The sequence below is a fragment of the Puma concolor genome, chromosome B1, assembly GCF_028749965.1.
Source record: "Puma concolor isolate L17-30 chromosome B1, mPumCon1.1.hap2, whole genome shotgun sequence".
Lineage (NCBI taxonomy): Eukaryota > Metazoa > Chordata > Mammalia > Carnivora > Felidae > Puma > Puma concolor.
In genome coordinates, this window is record NC_141670.1 from 161,234,156 (window position 1) to 161,251,097 (window position 16,942).

The window sequence follows — 16,942 nt, forward strand, 5'->3', positions numbered from 1 at the left end:
ATTCAACAACAGAATTCTGGTATTTAAAGCCCTGGGATTCATTTGAACCAACTGTTGCCATGGTTTCAAGAGTCTGAAATCAACATTTCAAGGTAATCTGTGGATCTAGATATTGCTGCAGCATTCAGGTATCAAGAAACAATCAAAGTGTCATACCCCATTAGTGACCAAACCCCGTTAAGGCTGTGCAAATGCCTCAATTTGGTATTCAACTTAATCACTGATACTGTATTACTAATTATAGCATGACACCATGCAAAAGTGGGACTTTTAAAAAGGCTGGCAAATGGCATTATTTTAATAAGTCATTAGGAAATTGCTTTTTGAGGACACAATGAAAGTACAAGTTTCTCAATTAGGGGAATTATGTGGAAATGATGAGATATTTGAGCATGCATAATCTGCAGCTAGCAATCCATTTGAAGCAGACCAAGCCATTGGGAGGGCTGGCTAATGAAAAGAGGATGATCTGATTCACTGTATGAGAAAAATGATAATGGAGGTTCTAAACAGAGGGCGTTGAAAGACTGCTTGTCACCCAGTTACACTCAGGAAAGTCTTTTTGGCCCCTCACCTTGCGTTTAGAGCTAAAATAAAGATGACAAGATGAACCTACTCTTTGAGAGAATTAGCCAACTTACCTTAGCGATACTTATACACAAGAAAAATAAATGACTATTAGTTGTCGGACAACCCCAAAACACTGATGTGTTTAGAGCTTATTTGTAAGCTGTTTGAGATAGGAAACAAGATTAGAGAAAGTGACAAGTTTGAGAATAAAGGACCTTGCAGTCCTTTAAATGACCGGATACGATATTTTTGTTCTGAAACTCTCATCCACAGAAATTCACACTTAAGTTTGAAAGAGCATTATGTGGACTCTACATGTACATGTGTAAGGGTGTATGTATGTGTGTGCATGCATGTGCATGAGAGAGAGAGATTGAGAGAGAGGGAGAGAAAAGGGGGGGTTAAAAGAAAGAATATGTTTTCTTCTCTATTTTCAATTCAACGAGTATTCACATTAAATCTCACGTTACTAGTTACACTATTTGGAAAGGCTCAAGAATGTTTTCTTTAAGCATTTTGAAACTTCCTGTGAGAAGCTACCTTTTTATATAATGCTCCAATTATCAATCATTCTCAGAAATGGGTTTCTATATTTAATAGACCAACACATTCCTCTAGTATTAAATTTTTCATCTAGAAATTGGTATCCTTGCTTGATTGAGTTCCTCAAGGCTCAATGAGTCTGTTGTTTGCAGTGACTATTACTCAGCAAATCTGAAAATTCTTGCTCAACTCTAATGTCCAAACACTTCTTTTAAATCTTTTTTAGAAGATCTTTATTTTTGGCTTTGTAAAAGAACACGGGTTTGACCAATGTGCTCCTCAGTTTCATCTGTGAGCAAGATTAAATGAAGTCCAGCAGGAACAATAGTCATTAACAAACTAGGGTCTGATGAACAACTCTTAGAGTAGAGGAACACACACACACATACACACACACACACACACACACACACACACACACAGAGCATAATTCTGAAGACTACTTAGGAGGAAAATGTCTGGTGACACCACAAATGGCTCAGGGCCTGCAAGACCTAAACTTTTACTCCCTGAAACTTCAGGACAAATTTTATATTATCTACTCAAGTTACCACAGACACAGAGCTCAATCTGTCCTATAGGGAATTAAACTATGAAATAAGATTCTTAAAAATAAAAAGACATTAATTCTGCTTAGCCATCTTATTAGATATTTGACATAATTTATTGCCTGAAGACATTGTGCCTTTGGTCTTGCATCAGAGTAAAATTCACTGAATGACACAGTTGTTCTCAGCATGAAGAAGAGACACATTTTTCAAAAGAAGCAATTGACTTGTTAGAGGTTTGACATATCACAAACATTTTGATTTTGTGATCAGACTGAATGGTGATTTACTTATCCCCTGACTTTACTGTCAGGTAATTTATAAGTTTACTTCTCAGACAAGAACTGTGGAAAACCTTAGGAGGAATTGGTAGGGCAAAGAGGAGGGAAACACATAGCTATAATAAAGCTATAGTGGTGGCTAAAGTGACAAGAAAAACAAATGGAAATCATTTGATTTGAACTGCACCTGTGAGAGAAGAAATTATGACCCCTTTTTGCATCTGAATCTCACAGGTCTATTTTGAGAGTTGAGAGATCTGTGTAAAGTACCTCGTTCACTCTTTTAAAACAGCCTTTACTTTCAGAGAATTCAACTGTGAAATTTATAGAAATGCTTTCTGAAGCTAAGAAAAAAGTTCATTCCTTTGCTTTTGATTATTTTGCTAAACTCTTCTAGAATCTAGAGACACAATGCAGTGTGGTGTGATGAAGATACATCAATTCTTAGATTGCCATAATCATTAAACCCCCGGTTATGCATTTCTTGTGTCCAAGGAACAGGGTCCCCTTATTAATCTCATTTTGTTCATCTTCCCAAGGAGCAGGGAAACGTGTTACTGCTCTTTCTCCCTGGAATATTTCAAGACTTGATGTACTCAGGGGCAAAGTGGTTGGCTGAGGGATCCAATTAGGACAATGACAGAGGGACCAGTACTGATAGCTCCTGGCCATGCCTGTTGAGGTCTCACTAGAAGCCATCCACTTCATTCAAAGAATAGCATTATTGGTTTGTACCTGTTAACATATTTTAAACGAGAAGGCTATTAGATTGAGGTGGGTCTAATGCTTTGGTAACTTATGTAAGGAAACCAAAACATAAACTGGAGTCAATGCACTTGAATCCAAGAAAGCGAAACTTAAGAAAAACCAATCACAAACAGCCAGCAGGCAACTGCTTAAGATACAACCAGTCAAATAATTTCTTTGCCTTACTGCCACATTTTCTCTATTAAAAAAAAAAAAAAAAAAAACAACCTCTTCCCCAGGGGAGCACTCCTAACCACTTAAGGTTTGGCACTGCCCAACTTATAATTGAAAATTTTAATGTACCTGAGTTCATCGTTTAAGATATCAAAACATCAAACTGGTCACTCCAATTTTAGCCTACACATAACAGTGAGAATTCATCTGGCATTTAATTTGATACTACTCAGTAATAGTGATGCATTAAATTCATTCATTTAACAAGTGTTTCTTAAATAGTGTGTGCAAGTCACCCTATTAAGCACCAGGAATCCAAATGTGAATGAGACAAAGTATATGACTGCGGAGCTGAGCCTTATGAAAAAGATAAACATGAAAGTAAATAAATACAACACTTGAAAGGGCAGAGAGAGAAACACAATAGTGTTGGAGCCCAGGGAAAGATATAATTAACATCAATTAACCATTGTTTCATTCTTATGCCCTTCTATAAACTCATTTCCTAGCATGGTACTAGGCACATACAGACACTCGATAAATGTGTGTTTGGATGGATGGATAGATGGATGAGTGTGGATGGATGGATGAGTAGATGGATGGGTGAGTGAAAGCATAAACAGATGGAAAGAGTGAATGAGTGAGTGAATAAATTAAAATAAATTGACAACTTAGGGGACAAATCCAAGTCACGCTCTATTAAACACTTGCACAGAATCATGGACTTCATACCACTGGTCTCAGCTCGTTCTTACACAAACAACGATTTCTATTATTTATTTTTAGATTCATGCCTGTCTCCTCCCCCACTAGAATATAAGACCAACAAGAAGAGTAGGGGCCCCATCTGTTTTTGTTTCCTAGTGATAACTCCAACACGTAAGACAGTGCTTGGCATGTGGAAGGCGCTAAATAAATATTTGTTGGATTAGTAGACAGAAACACAAATGTCTCACTAAAGGAGGTACTACACAAGAAGGAATATGTAAGAGCATGCGGAGTATACAAGAAATAATTATTTTTAAGAGCTCTACAAATGTGCTTTTAAAATGAAAAGCTTTTTACTACTCTATACATAGATATTATAATATGAGTTAAGTTCAATCAGATTGGTCTCAACGATTCAGACAACCCCAGCTAAATGGAGTTGGAAAATGTCACTGTGGAAGTTTTAGGGAGCCTATAAGTAACACCCATTTATTCTTTCTCCTACTTTAGGACCAATAAAGGTGGTACACTGATAATTGTGGCATTAGTATTGACAGGTCCATTGAAAAATGAGCCATGCAATCTGTAACCTAAATAATTTATGACTCCTTCCTATCCCGTAATAAACCTTGAGAAAGTCCATCTAAAGGAAGGATTGGCTCTGCAGGACACATACACTTAAAGAAGTGTCTCTTGGGGTGCCTGGGTGGCTCAGGCAGTTGAGCATCTGACTTCAGCTCGGGTAATGATCTCGTAGTTCATGAGTTCAATCCCCGCATCGGACTATGTGCTGACAGCTCGGAGCCTGGAGCCTGCTTCGGATTCTGTGCCTCCCTCTCTCTCTGCCCTTCCCCTGCTCATGCTCTGTCTCTCTCTCCTTCAAAAATAAATAAAAAGATTTTTTAAAAATTTAAAAAAAAAAAGTAAGTGTCTCTTCATTGTATCTAAGGTAGTGCAGAAAGTAAGAGATCATATCCCCAGAGTTTGGGGCCTTGAGAATCATGGACTGGTGGATGTTACTCAGAAAACTGAGGAAACTCACAGGAAATAATGGGTAGGACTAGAGGCCAAAGGTTTACTCTAAATCCCTGCACATGGAAACTGTGAAGCCAGAAAAAAAAAAAAAAAGAGAACCCTTCCCATGACAGGCAAACTATTGGTAAGTGTCACTTTTCCAAACATTATGTCACAGCACAGTATAGAGCAAATAAATGCAGGAGATAGCAGAAAATGGAATATGTTAAGTTTGCTTTCCCAGGTGGTGTAAGTCATGCAAATCACCACTCTTCCTTTTCTGATAAATACCTGATACCTAATACATAATTTTTCCTTTGCAGCAGCTGTTGAATAATTTAAAATACAAAATCCAGGGGCACCTGGGTGGCTCAGTCAGTTAAGCATCCAACTTTGGCTCAGGTCACAATCTCACGGTTCATGAGTCAGGCCCTGCACCAGGCTCTGTGCTGACAGCTCAGAGCCTGGAGCCTGCTTCGGATTCTGTGTCTCCCTGTCTCTCTCTCTCTCTCTCTCTCTCTCTATCCCCTTCCCCTGCTCGCTCTCTCGCTCTCTCTCTCTCTCTCTCACTTTCTCTCTCTCTCTCTCAAAAATAAATAAACATTAAAAGTTTTTAAAAAATAAAATACAAAAGCCATAGGCTCACACAATTCAAGAGGTTCTGGTATCATATTACCTAGGTAAAGATGACAGGAGTCCTAACATGTATGTTCCTGGTCTGCTTCCACTCACTGCTCCCTGGTCCCCTCCCAGTTGCAGCCCCAGTTTCAAAACCACAAAACCCACATCACATGAAACTGGAGATGATTTAAGAAGCTCACATGGAGAAAACTGAGGTGCTCCTATCAACCGCTGAGCTCCCAGCAGATGACCAGCATCTGCTCCCAGTCATGTAAATGAACCAACTTGGATATTCCAGCCTATACAACTGCTGCCCAAATGATATCATAAAAGAACAGAAGAACAACCGCCTGAGACCAGTCAACCTACAAAGTTGTTACAGATTCTAAAATGTTTGTTATTTTTCACCAGTAGATTTTGGAATGGTTTGTTACACAGTGGTGATTGGAACCAGCTCCTTTCTGGCACCTGGGTTTCTGGAACAGAATTGTCATTGTTCTTATCATCCACTAGGGAAAGCTTCACTTGCAACATCATTTGTTTAAATGAGAATTTCATTGAGAAATGTTTCCTTTTGTTCTATTTTCACACAGAAAAGATAAAGCTAAAAAATTCTACAGCAAAACATAATTTCTATATTGACTGACCATTCCACAAAGAGATAATACAAGAATATTATGTTTCAGATGGAAACTGTTAGGAATTACCTTCAATCCTTTAGTGAACAAAAACTTCCAAAGACTAGTTGATGGTGAGACTAGAAAGCTGGCAGGAAATCAGGAAATTTAGAAAGAAAATGTTTATCCGGTGGCCCTTGTCACAGCTTAAAACCCAATTTGGGCTAATGTCTGTAAATGGAGAGTAGCTATTAACAAATCAATTAATTAGGGTCTTGTTAGCTTTTCTAGTGTCAACTCTAATTATTTGTTTGTCTGATCTGACGTATCCTTAGATTATTTACTATCATTCCTGCCAACCATCAAAAGATAATAAGGTTGAATCTCACAAGTATATGGGAGTTAGAAAACAGCTTTTATCCTGTATGCTCAATCTCAGGCAAAATTTTCAGAGCCTGGGTCTTTTCTTCAGGACAACGTTTCTTTAGGAAGTTAATAAATAACTAATTTTCATTAAAAAATTTCAAAGAAGGCAATAATCAATTAATCTGTTTTTAAAAATTCCCTAGATCATGGACATTTGTTTAGAGTCAAGGGTACTTATGTTCTGTTTTCTTTTTCCAGCAGTTATATTCTTGCATAGGGTCAGAAAAAGAAATCTATACCTCCGAAGGGAAACTGAGGCAAAGGACAAATAATCACTCTGTTCAACAGTGATGAATAGCTGGTGTCAGTACTCACAGTCTAAGAAAATCTCATTCTGTAATCATTTCTCAAAGCATACTTGTCTCTTATCAATACCTAAGTCAAGGTTATTTTTCTTCATTCTACAGCTCAATCCCAACCTAATTCTATATCTGATCATTTTTATTCCACTTTATTATAAAAGAAAAGAATCTTTTTAGCCCGAGAAAAATGGAAAATTTCCTCTCTCTAGCAAGCTGAAAAGTGGTTCTTATAACAAAATAATTACCTAATTAAAGTGCTCATCTGAACCAGTTACCACAAATCCAATTAAGTCAAGCTGCCAACAGGAATATATTATACCTGATAAGGAGTTAGTGAATAGATCGACACAAAGCACTCTCATGCTCTCTGTTAAACTTAAAGAAGTTGGTTTTCCCTTAAAAGATGCTGTATCTTCTGATGAAATAGTTTTTTAATATGCCAAGGAAGCTCTATATCTGGCAGTGAAAATGCTAAATATCCACATACTAATACAGGAGATCAAGGTTAGATACTTCCTGAACCTCTAGCCACAGGTTCATGAAAATGAAAGACATCAATTGACTAGTTTACCATGAAACCACTTTGGTCCTTTTCCCTCATGGGGGTGGGATGCTGGCAGTGGTCATTCACAATGATTGAACATATGAACAGTGAAAAGAACAACAAATTAGGAGCAAGACAGAAATGACAGAACTTTCTGATCAAAGAAAGATATCTATCCAGTTCTAATCAAAGAACCCTATATTGTTTTTTGAGTTTCATGATGTTATTCTATTATGCTCATATCATTCTTTCTATAGGCTGTAATTTGGGCTTTTCTTCTCATTTCTATTTTTTTAAGTTTATTTATTTATTTTGAGAGAGAAAGAGAGAGTGCAAGTGAGGGAGGGGCAGCAAGAGAGAGAACCCCAAGCAGACTCACACCCAGCATAGAGCCTGAGATGGGGCTTGACGTGGTGATCCTTCTCACAATCATTGACATCAAGACTTGAGCCAGTACCAAGAGTCGGATACTTAACTGACTAAGCCCCCATGTACCCCTTCTCAATTCTATTTTTAATTTCATCTACTGTGTTTGTCTCTGCACTGAGAGAAACATCCAGGACACCCAGCATTTGTGCAAGGCTCTACCAGAGTTGCTGTTGCAGTGGAAGAAATGGAGAATGATGGAAAACAGGATAAAAAAAATAATTAACTGCACATGTCAAGCATGGTGTCTACAACTGGTCAGTTAGGAGAGAAAGTATGCTGGAAAAAACATACACACCAAAAAAAAAAAAAAAAAAAAACCATCCCTAGAGAGGTTTTTGAAGTCAATAAAAAAGAGATTGTACCTATCCTTCTCAAACTATTCCAAAAAATAGAAAGGGAAGGAAAACTTCCAGACTCATTCTATGAAGCCAGTATTACTTTGATTCCCAAACCAGACAGAGACCCAGTAAAAAAAGAGAACTACAGGCCAATATCCCTGATGAATATGGATGCAAAAATTCTCAATAAGATACTAGCAAATCGAATTCAACAGCATATAAAAAGAATTATTCACCATGATCCAGTGGGATTCATTCCTGGGATGCAGGGCTGGTTCAACATTCGCAAATCAATCAGCGTGATACATCACATTAATAAAAGAAAAGATAAGAACCATATCATCCTGTCAATCGACGCAGAAAAAGCATTTGACAAAATTCAGCAACCTTTCTTAATAAAAACCCTCGAGAAAGTCGGGATAGAAGGAACATACTTAAACATCATAAAAGCCATTTATGAAAAGCCCACAGCTAACATCATCCTCAATGGGGAAAAACTGAGAGCTTTTTCCCTGACATCAGGAACATGACAGGGATGTCCACTCTCACCGCTGTTGTTTAACATAGTGTTGGAAGTTCTAGCATCAGCAATCAGACAACAAAAGGAAATCAAAGGCATCAAAATTGGCAAAGATGAAGTTAAGCTTTCACTTTTTGCAGATGACATGATATTATACATGGAAAATCCAATAGACTCCACCAAAAGTCTGCTAGAACTGATACATGAATTTAACAAAGTTGCAGGATACAAAATCAACGAACAGAAATCAGTTGCATTCTTATACACTAACAATGAAGCAACAGAAAGACAAAGAAACTGATCCCATTCACAATTGCACCAAGAAGCATAAAATACCTAGGAATAAATCTAACCAAAGATGTAAAAGATCTATATGCTGAAAACTATAGAAAGCTTATGAAGGAAATTGAAGAAGATATAAAGACATGGAAAAACATTCCATGCTCATGGGTTGGAAGAATAAATATTGTCAAAAGGTCAATACTACCCAAAGCTATCTACACATTCAATGCAATCCCAATCAAAATTGCACCAGCATTCTTCTCGAAACTAGAACAAGCAATCCTAAAATTCATATGGAACCACAAAAGGCCCCAAATAGCCAAAGCAATTTTGAAGAAGACCAAAGCAGGAGGCATCACAATCCCAGACTTTAGCCTCTACTACCAAGCTGTCATCATCAAGACAGCATGGTATTGGCACAAAAACAGACACATAGACCAATGGAATAGAATAGAAACCCCAGAACTAGACCCACAAACGTATGGCCAACTCATCTTTGACAAAGCAGGAAAGAACATCCAATGGAAAAAAGACAGTCTCTTTAACAAATGGTGTTGGGAGAACTGGACAGCAACATGCAGAAGATTGAAACTAGACCACTTTCTCACACCATTCACAAAAATAAACTCAAAATGGATAAAGGACCTGAATGTGAGACAGGAAACCATCAAAACCCTAGAGGAGAAAGCAGGAAAAGACCTCTCTGACCTCAGCCGTAGCAATTTCTTACTTGCCACATCCCCAAAGGCAAGGGAATTAAAAGCAAAAATGAACTACTGGGACCTTATGAAGAGAAAAAGCTTCTGCACAGCAAAGGAAACAAGCAACAAAACTAAAAGGCAACCAACGGAATGGGAAAAGATATTTGCAAATGACATATCAGACAAAGGGCTAGTATCCAAAATCTATAAAGAGCTCACCAAACGCCACACCCAAAAAACAAATAACCCAGTGAAGAAATGGGCAGAAAACATGAATAGACACTTCTCTAGAGAAGACATCCAGACGACCAACAGGCATATGAAAAGATGCTCAACGTTGCTCCTCATCAGGGAAATACAAATCAAAACCACACTCAGATATCACCTCACGCCAGTCAGAGTGGCCAAAATGGACAAATCAGGAGACTATAGATGCTGGAGAGGATGTGGAGAAACGGGAACCCTCTTGCATTGTTGGTGGGAATGCAAATTGGTGCAGCCACTCTGCAAAACAGTGTGGAGGTTCCTCAGAAAATTAAAAATAGACCTACCCTATGACCCAGCAGTAGCACTGCTAGGAATTTACCCAAGGGATACAGGAGTACTGATGCATAGGGGCACTTGTACCCCAATGTTTATAGCAGCACTCTCAACAATAGCCAAATTATGGAAAGAGCCTAAATGTCCATCAACTGATGAATGGGTAAAGAAATTGTGGTTTATATACACAATGGAGTACTGCATGGCAATAAGAAAGAATGAAATATGGCCCTTTGTAGCAACGTGGATGGAACTGGAGAGTGTGATGCTAAGTGAAATAAGCCATACAGAGAAAGACAGATACCATATGGTTTCACTCTTATGTGGATCCTGAGAAACTTAACAGAAACCCATGGGGGAGGGGAAGAAAAAAAAAAAAAAAAAGAGGTTAGAGTGGGAGAGAGCCAAAGCATAAGAGACTCTTAAAAACTGAGAACAAACTGAGGGTGATGGGGGGTGGGAGGGAGTGGAGGGTGGGTGATGGGCATTGAGGAGGGCATCTTTTGGGATGAGCACTGGGTGTTGTATGGAAACCAATTTGACAATAAACTTCATATACTGAAAAAAAAAAAGAATGGCAAAGATCCAAATACAAAGATGTTCACTCCAGCTTATGTATAATAATGAACAACTGGATGTAATGTAATTGTTGTATTGAAGGATTGGCTTAATAAATTTTGATTTATCATATTATGAAATTAAAAAAAAGAGATTGTAGAGTCAATCCCCATATACTTGCTGACCCTATTTCCAGCTCCAGTCTGTTTGTACCCTTGTATATTTATAATGTTTCATTTCTTCTGAAGGTATCTGTGTAAGTCTCATACAGATGTGTGATATTCTCCCATTTATGAAACAACAATTACACACACAACTAGTACCTGTCCAGATCCTACTTGAAATTTAAAACAACTTTTCTGGAGAAATTTGAAAGGTTTACAAAATTCAGAAAACATCTACTTTAGTTTGTCTATTTTGAGAGAGAGAGAGAGAGAGAGAGAGAGAGAGAGAGAGAGAGAGACGTGGGAGGGGCAGAGATAGAGGGAGAGAGAGAGAATCCCAACCAGACTCTGCACCGTCAGCACAGAGCCTGATGCAGGGCTCAAACTCACAGTCCATGAGATCATGACCTGAGCTGAAACCAAGAGTCAAACACCCATCCAACTAAGTCACCCAGGTGCCCAGAAAACAGCTACTTTAAATGTACCATATATCTATCTCAAAAGAGTTTATAATTTTTATATTCATATCATGAAAATAGTGTGGTTGATACCTGACATCTGTAGAGATTTGATTTAAACGATTCCATATTTATGGTTTTGAAACCACAAAAGAAGCTAAAAATTTCTCCCCAGACAGATGAATGCATTTACCAAGTATGCATTTACAAGAGCTTTTTTTTCTTCTATCAAAGGAGAATTATTTTTTAAGTTTTAAGTGTAATTCCAGTTAGTTAACATACATGGTTATATTAGTTTCAGGTATATGACATAGTGATTCAACACTTCCAAACATCACCCAGTGCTCATAACAACAAGTGCACTCCTTAATCCCCATCATCTATTTAGCCCACCACCACCTCTGGTAACCATCAGTTTGCTCCCTATAGCTAAAAGAGGCTGTTTCTTCTTCTTTTTTTTTTTTTAATTGTTTCTTTTAATGTTTATTTTTGAGAGAGAGAGAGACAGAGCACGAGCAGGGGAAGGGCAGAGAGAGGGAGACACAGAATTTGAAGCAGGCTCTAGGCTCTGAGCTGTCAGCACAGAGCCCGACATGGGGCTTGAACTCACAGACCATGAGATCATGACCTGAGCCAAAGTAGGATGCTTAACGAACTGAGCAACCCAGGCACCCCATGAGTCTGTTTCTTTTTCCCTTTGCTCCTTTGTTTTGTTTCTTAAATTCCACATATGAGTGAAATCATATGGTATTTGTCTTTCTCTGACTGAATTATTCCACTTAACATTATCCTCTCTACCTCCATACGTGTTGTTGCAAATGGCATGATTTCATTCTTTTTATAGCTGAGTAAGATTCATATATATATATACATATATATATACATATTCTATATCTTGCCTATTGTAAATAATGCTGACATAAACATAGAGGTTACATTTATCCCTTAGAATCAGTATTTTTCTATCTTTTGGGTAAATACCCAGTAGTGCAATTGCTGGATCATAAGATAGTTCTATTTTTAGCATTTTGAGGAACCTCCAAACTGTTTTCCACAGTGCCAACACAAGTTTGCATTTCCACCAACAGTGTAAGAGGGTTCCTTTTCTCTATATCCTTACCAATACCTGTTGTTGATTTTAGCCATTCTCACAGGTGTGAGGTGATATCTCATTGTAGTTTTCATTTGCATTTCCCTGATGATAAGTGATGGTGAGCATCTTTTCATGTGTCTGTTGGCCATTTGTATATCTTCTTTGGAGAAATTTCAGTTCAGGTCTTCTGCCCATTTTTTAACTGGATTATTTGTTTCGGGGGTGTTGGGTTTTATAAGTTCTTTATATATTTTGGATACTAACCCTTTATTGAATATGTCACTTGCAAATATCTTCTCCCATTAGGTAGGTTGCCTTTTAGATTTGTTGATTGTTTCCTTCACTGTGCAGAAGCTTTTTTATTTTTATGTAGAGCCAACAGGTTATTTTTGCTTTTGTTTTCCTTGCTTCAGGGACCTATTCCGAAAAAAGTTTCCATGGCCAATGTCAGAGAAATTACTGCCCGTGTGCTCTTCTAGGATTTTCATGGTTTCAGGTCTCACATTAAGTCCTTAATCTATTCTTTTAAGTTCATTTATTTTGGGGGGGGAGGAGTAGGGGCAGAGACAGAGGAAGAGAGACTTCTAAGCAGGCTCCACATGGACATAGTGCAGAACCTGACGCAGGGCTCAAACTCACAAAATGTGAGATTATGACCTGAGCCAAAATGAAGAGTTGGATGCTTATCCAACCGACCCACCCAGGCGCCCCTAGATCCTTAATCTAGTTTGAATTTATTTTTGTGTATGGGGTAAGAAAATGGTCCAGTGTCATTCTTTTGTATGTAGCTGTCCAGTTTTCCCAATACCATTTGTTGAAGAGACTTTTTCCCATTGAATATTCTTGCCTCTTTTCTCAAAGATGAATTGGCCATGTAATTGTGGGTTTATTTCTGGGTTTTCTATTCTATAGTATTGATCTATGTGTCTACTTTTGTGTCAGTACCATACTGCTTTGATTACTACAGCTTTGTAATATAAGTTGAAGTCCAGAATTATGATGCCTCCAGCTTTGCTTTTCTTATTCACGGTTGCTTTGGCTGTTCAGCATCTTTTGTGGTTCCATACAAATTTTAGGATTATTAGCTCGAGTTCCATGAAAAATGCTGTTGGTAGTTTCATAGGGACTTTATTGAATGTGTAGATTACTTTGGGTAGTATAGACGTTTTAACAACATTTGTTCTTCCAATCCATGAGCATGGAATGTCTTTCCATTTCCTTGTGTCTTCAATTTCTTTCATCGGCGCTTTATAGTTTTCACAGGACTTTCACCTCTTTAGTTAGGTTTATTCCTAGGTATTTATTTTTGGTGCAACTGTAAATGAGAACATTTTCTTAATTTCTCTTTCTTCTGCTTCATTATTGATGTATAAAAATTCAACAGATTACTATACACTGATTTTGTATCCTATAATCTTACTGAATTCATTTATCAGTTCTAGTATTGGTGGAGTCTTTAGGGGTTTCTATATACAGTATCATGTCATCTGCAAATAAAGAAAGTTGGTACTTTTTCCTTACCAATCTGGAAGCCTTTCATTTCTTTTTGTTGTCTGATTGATGTGGCTAGGACTTCCGGTACTATATTGAATAAAAGTGGTGAAAGTGGACATCCTTCTCTTGTTACTGACCTTAGGGGAAAAAACTCTCAGTTTTTCACCATTGAGTATAATGTGAACTGTGTGTTTTTCATATAATGCCTTTGTTATGTTGAGGTATGTTCCCTCTAAACCTATTTTGTTGAGGGATTTTACCATGAATGGATATTGTACTTTGTCAAGTGCTTTTTCTGCATCTATTAAAATGATCATATGATCTTACCATTTCTCTTATTGATGTGATGTATCACATTGATTGATTTATAAATATGGAACCACCTTGTGTCCCAGGAATAAACCCAACTTGCAGTGAATGATTTTTTTAATGTATTGTTGAAACCGGTTTGCTAGTAGTTTGTTGAGGAATTTTGCATCTATGTTCAGCAAAAATATTGGCCTGTAGTTCTCTTTTTTTTTGTTGTGTCTTTATCTAGTTTGGGTATCAGAGTAATGCTGGCTTCATACAATGATCTTGGAATTTTTCCTTTTTCTTCTATTTTTGGAATAGTTTGAGAAGAATAGGTATTAATTCTTCCTGAAATGTTTCAGAGAATTCATCTGTGAAGCCATCTGGCAGTGAGCTTTTGTTTGTTGGGAGTTTTTTTTTTTATTACTGATTCAATTTCTTTGCTGGTTATCAATCTGTTCAAATTTTCCATTTCTCCCTATTTAAGTTTTGGTATTTTATATGTTTCTAGGAATTTATCTGTTTCTTCTACTAGATTGTCCAGTTTGCTCACATATAGTTTTTCATAATAATCTCTTAAAGTTGTTTGTATTTCTGTGGTATTTATTGTGATATCTCCTCTCTCATTTGTGATTTTATTTATTTGAGTCCTTTCTCTTTTTTCTTGATAAGTCTGACTAGAGGTTTATCAATTTTATTGATTTTTTTTCAAAGAAATAGCTCCTGGTTCATTGATCTGTTCTGTTGTTCCTTTAGTTTCTATATAATTTATTTCTGCTCTAATATTTATTTCCCTCCTTCTGCTTGTTTTAGGTTTTGTTTGTTGCTCTTTTTGTGGGGTTAGGTAGTTTATTTGAGATTTTTTTTTCTTGCTTCATAAGGTAGGCCTATACTGCTAAAAACTTCCCTCTTAGAAGGGAATGCACTTTTACTACATTCCAAAGGTTTTGGATCATTGTGTTTTCATTTGTTTCCTTGTACTTTTTTATCTCTTCTTTTATTTCCTGGTTGGCCTATTCATTTTTTAGTAGCATGCTATTTAACTTCCACATATTCATGCTCTTTCCAGATTTCTTATGATTGACTTCCAGTTTCATAGCATTGTGGTCAGAAAAGATACACAGTATGACTTCAGTCTTTTTATTCTTGTTAAGGCATGATTTGTGACATAATATGTGATTTGTTCCGGAGAATGTTCCATGTGCATTTGAAAAGAAAGTATAGTCTGCTGTTTTGGGGTGAAATGTTTTGAATAATGTTTTAAATCCATCTGGTCCAGTGTGTCATTCAAAGCCATTGTTTCCTTGTTAATTTTCTGTTTAGATGATCTGTCCATTGATATGAGTGAGGTGTTAAAGTCCCCCACTATTATTGTATTACTATTGATTAGTTCCTTTATGTTTGTTATTAACTGTTCTATGTATTTGGATGCTTCTATGTTGGGTGCATAATTATTTACAATTATTAAATATTCCTGTTGGATTGTCCTTCTTTATTATCATCATCATCATTATTATTATTATTATTATTATTATTATTATTATTATATAGTGTCCTTCTTTGACTGTTACAGTCTTTGTTTTATTTTTTTAATGTTTTTATTATTTATTTTTGAGACAGAGAGACAGAGCATGAGCAGGGGAGGGGCAGAGAGAGAGAGACACAGATGTGCAGCAGGCTCCAAGCTCTGAGCTGTCAGCACAGAGCCCGACATGGGGCTTGGGCTCACAGACTGTGAGATCATGACCTGAGCTGAAGTCGGACACAACCAACTGAGCCACCCAGGCACCCCTACAGTCTTTGTTTTAAAATCAATTTTGCCTGATGTATTGCTACTCAAGCTTTCTTTTGACATCTATTTGCATGAAAAATGTGTCTCCATTCCCTCACTTTCAATCTGTAGGTGTCTTTAGATCTGAAATGCATCTCCTGTGGGCAGCATATAGATGGGTCTTGTTTTTTATCCATTCTGTTACCTTAACATCTTTTGATTGGAACATTTAGTCCATTTACATTCAGTGATTATTGATACATACTATCAATATGCACAACACTCTATTATTTGTTTTGTGGCTGTTTCCAGAGATTTTCTCTGATCCTTTGTCTTTCTTTCATGGTTTGCTGATTTTCTTTAGTGATATATTTAGATTCTTTTCTCTTTATTCTTTGCATATTTATTAGTAATTTTTTATTTTGATCAAAAATAGTTTTGATAGTGGTTACCATCAGGTTTATATATAACATCTCCTGCGTATAGCAGTCCATCTTAAGTTGGTGGCCATTTAAGTTTGAATCCATTCTTCACTATCCTCCTCCCCACATTTTAGGTATATGGTATCATATTTTACATCCTTTTGTCAGTTCCTTAACTGGTATTTTACAAAAATACTTATTTTTACTACTTTGGTATTTCCTACCTTCATTCTGTCACTTTTGGTCTTTCCTTCCCACTCAAAGTGTCCCCTTTAATATTTCTTACAGGGCTAGTTTAGTGGTCATGAACTCCTTTAGATTTTGTTTGTCTCGGAAACTCTTTATTTCCCATTCTATTTTGAATGATAGCCTTGCTGGATAGAGTTTTCTTAGCCACTGCTTTTTCCCATTCAGCACTATGAATATATAATACCACTCCCTTCTGGCTTAGCATGTTTCTTGAAAAATCACCTGATAGCCTTATGGGGTTTCCCTTGTATGCAACTGCCTTCTTTTGTCTTGCTGCCTTTAAATTCTTTATCACTATACTTCGCCATTTTAATTATATGTTTTTGGGTGGATCTACTTTTGTTGATTTTGTTGCGAGTTCTCATTGCCTACTGGATCTGGATATCTGTTTCCTTCCTCAGATTTGGGGAGTTTCCAGCTATTATTTCTTCAAATACATTTTTTGCTCCCTTTCTCCTCTCTTCCTCTTCTGGGACTCCTATAATCTTAATGTTATTAAGTTTGATGTAGTCACTCAATTCCCTAAGTCTATTCTAG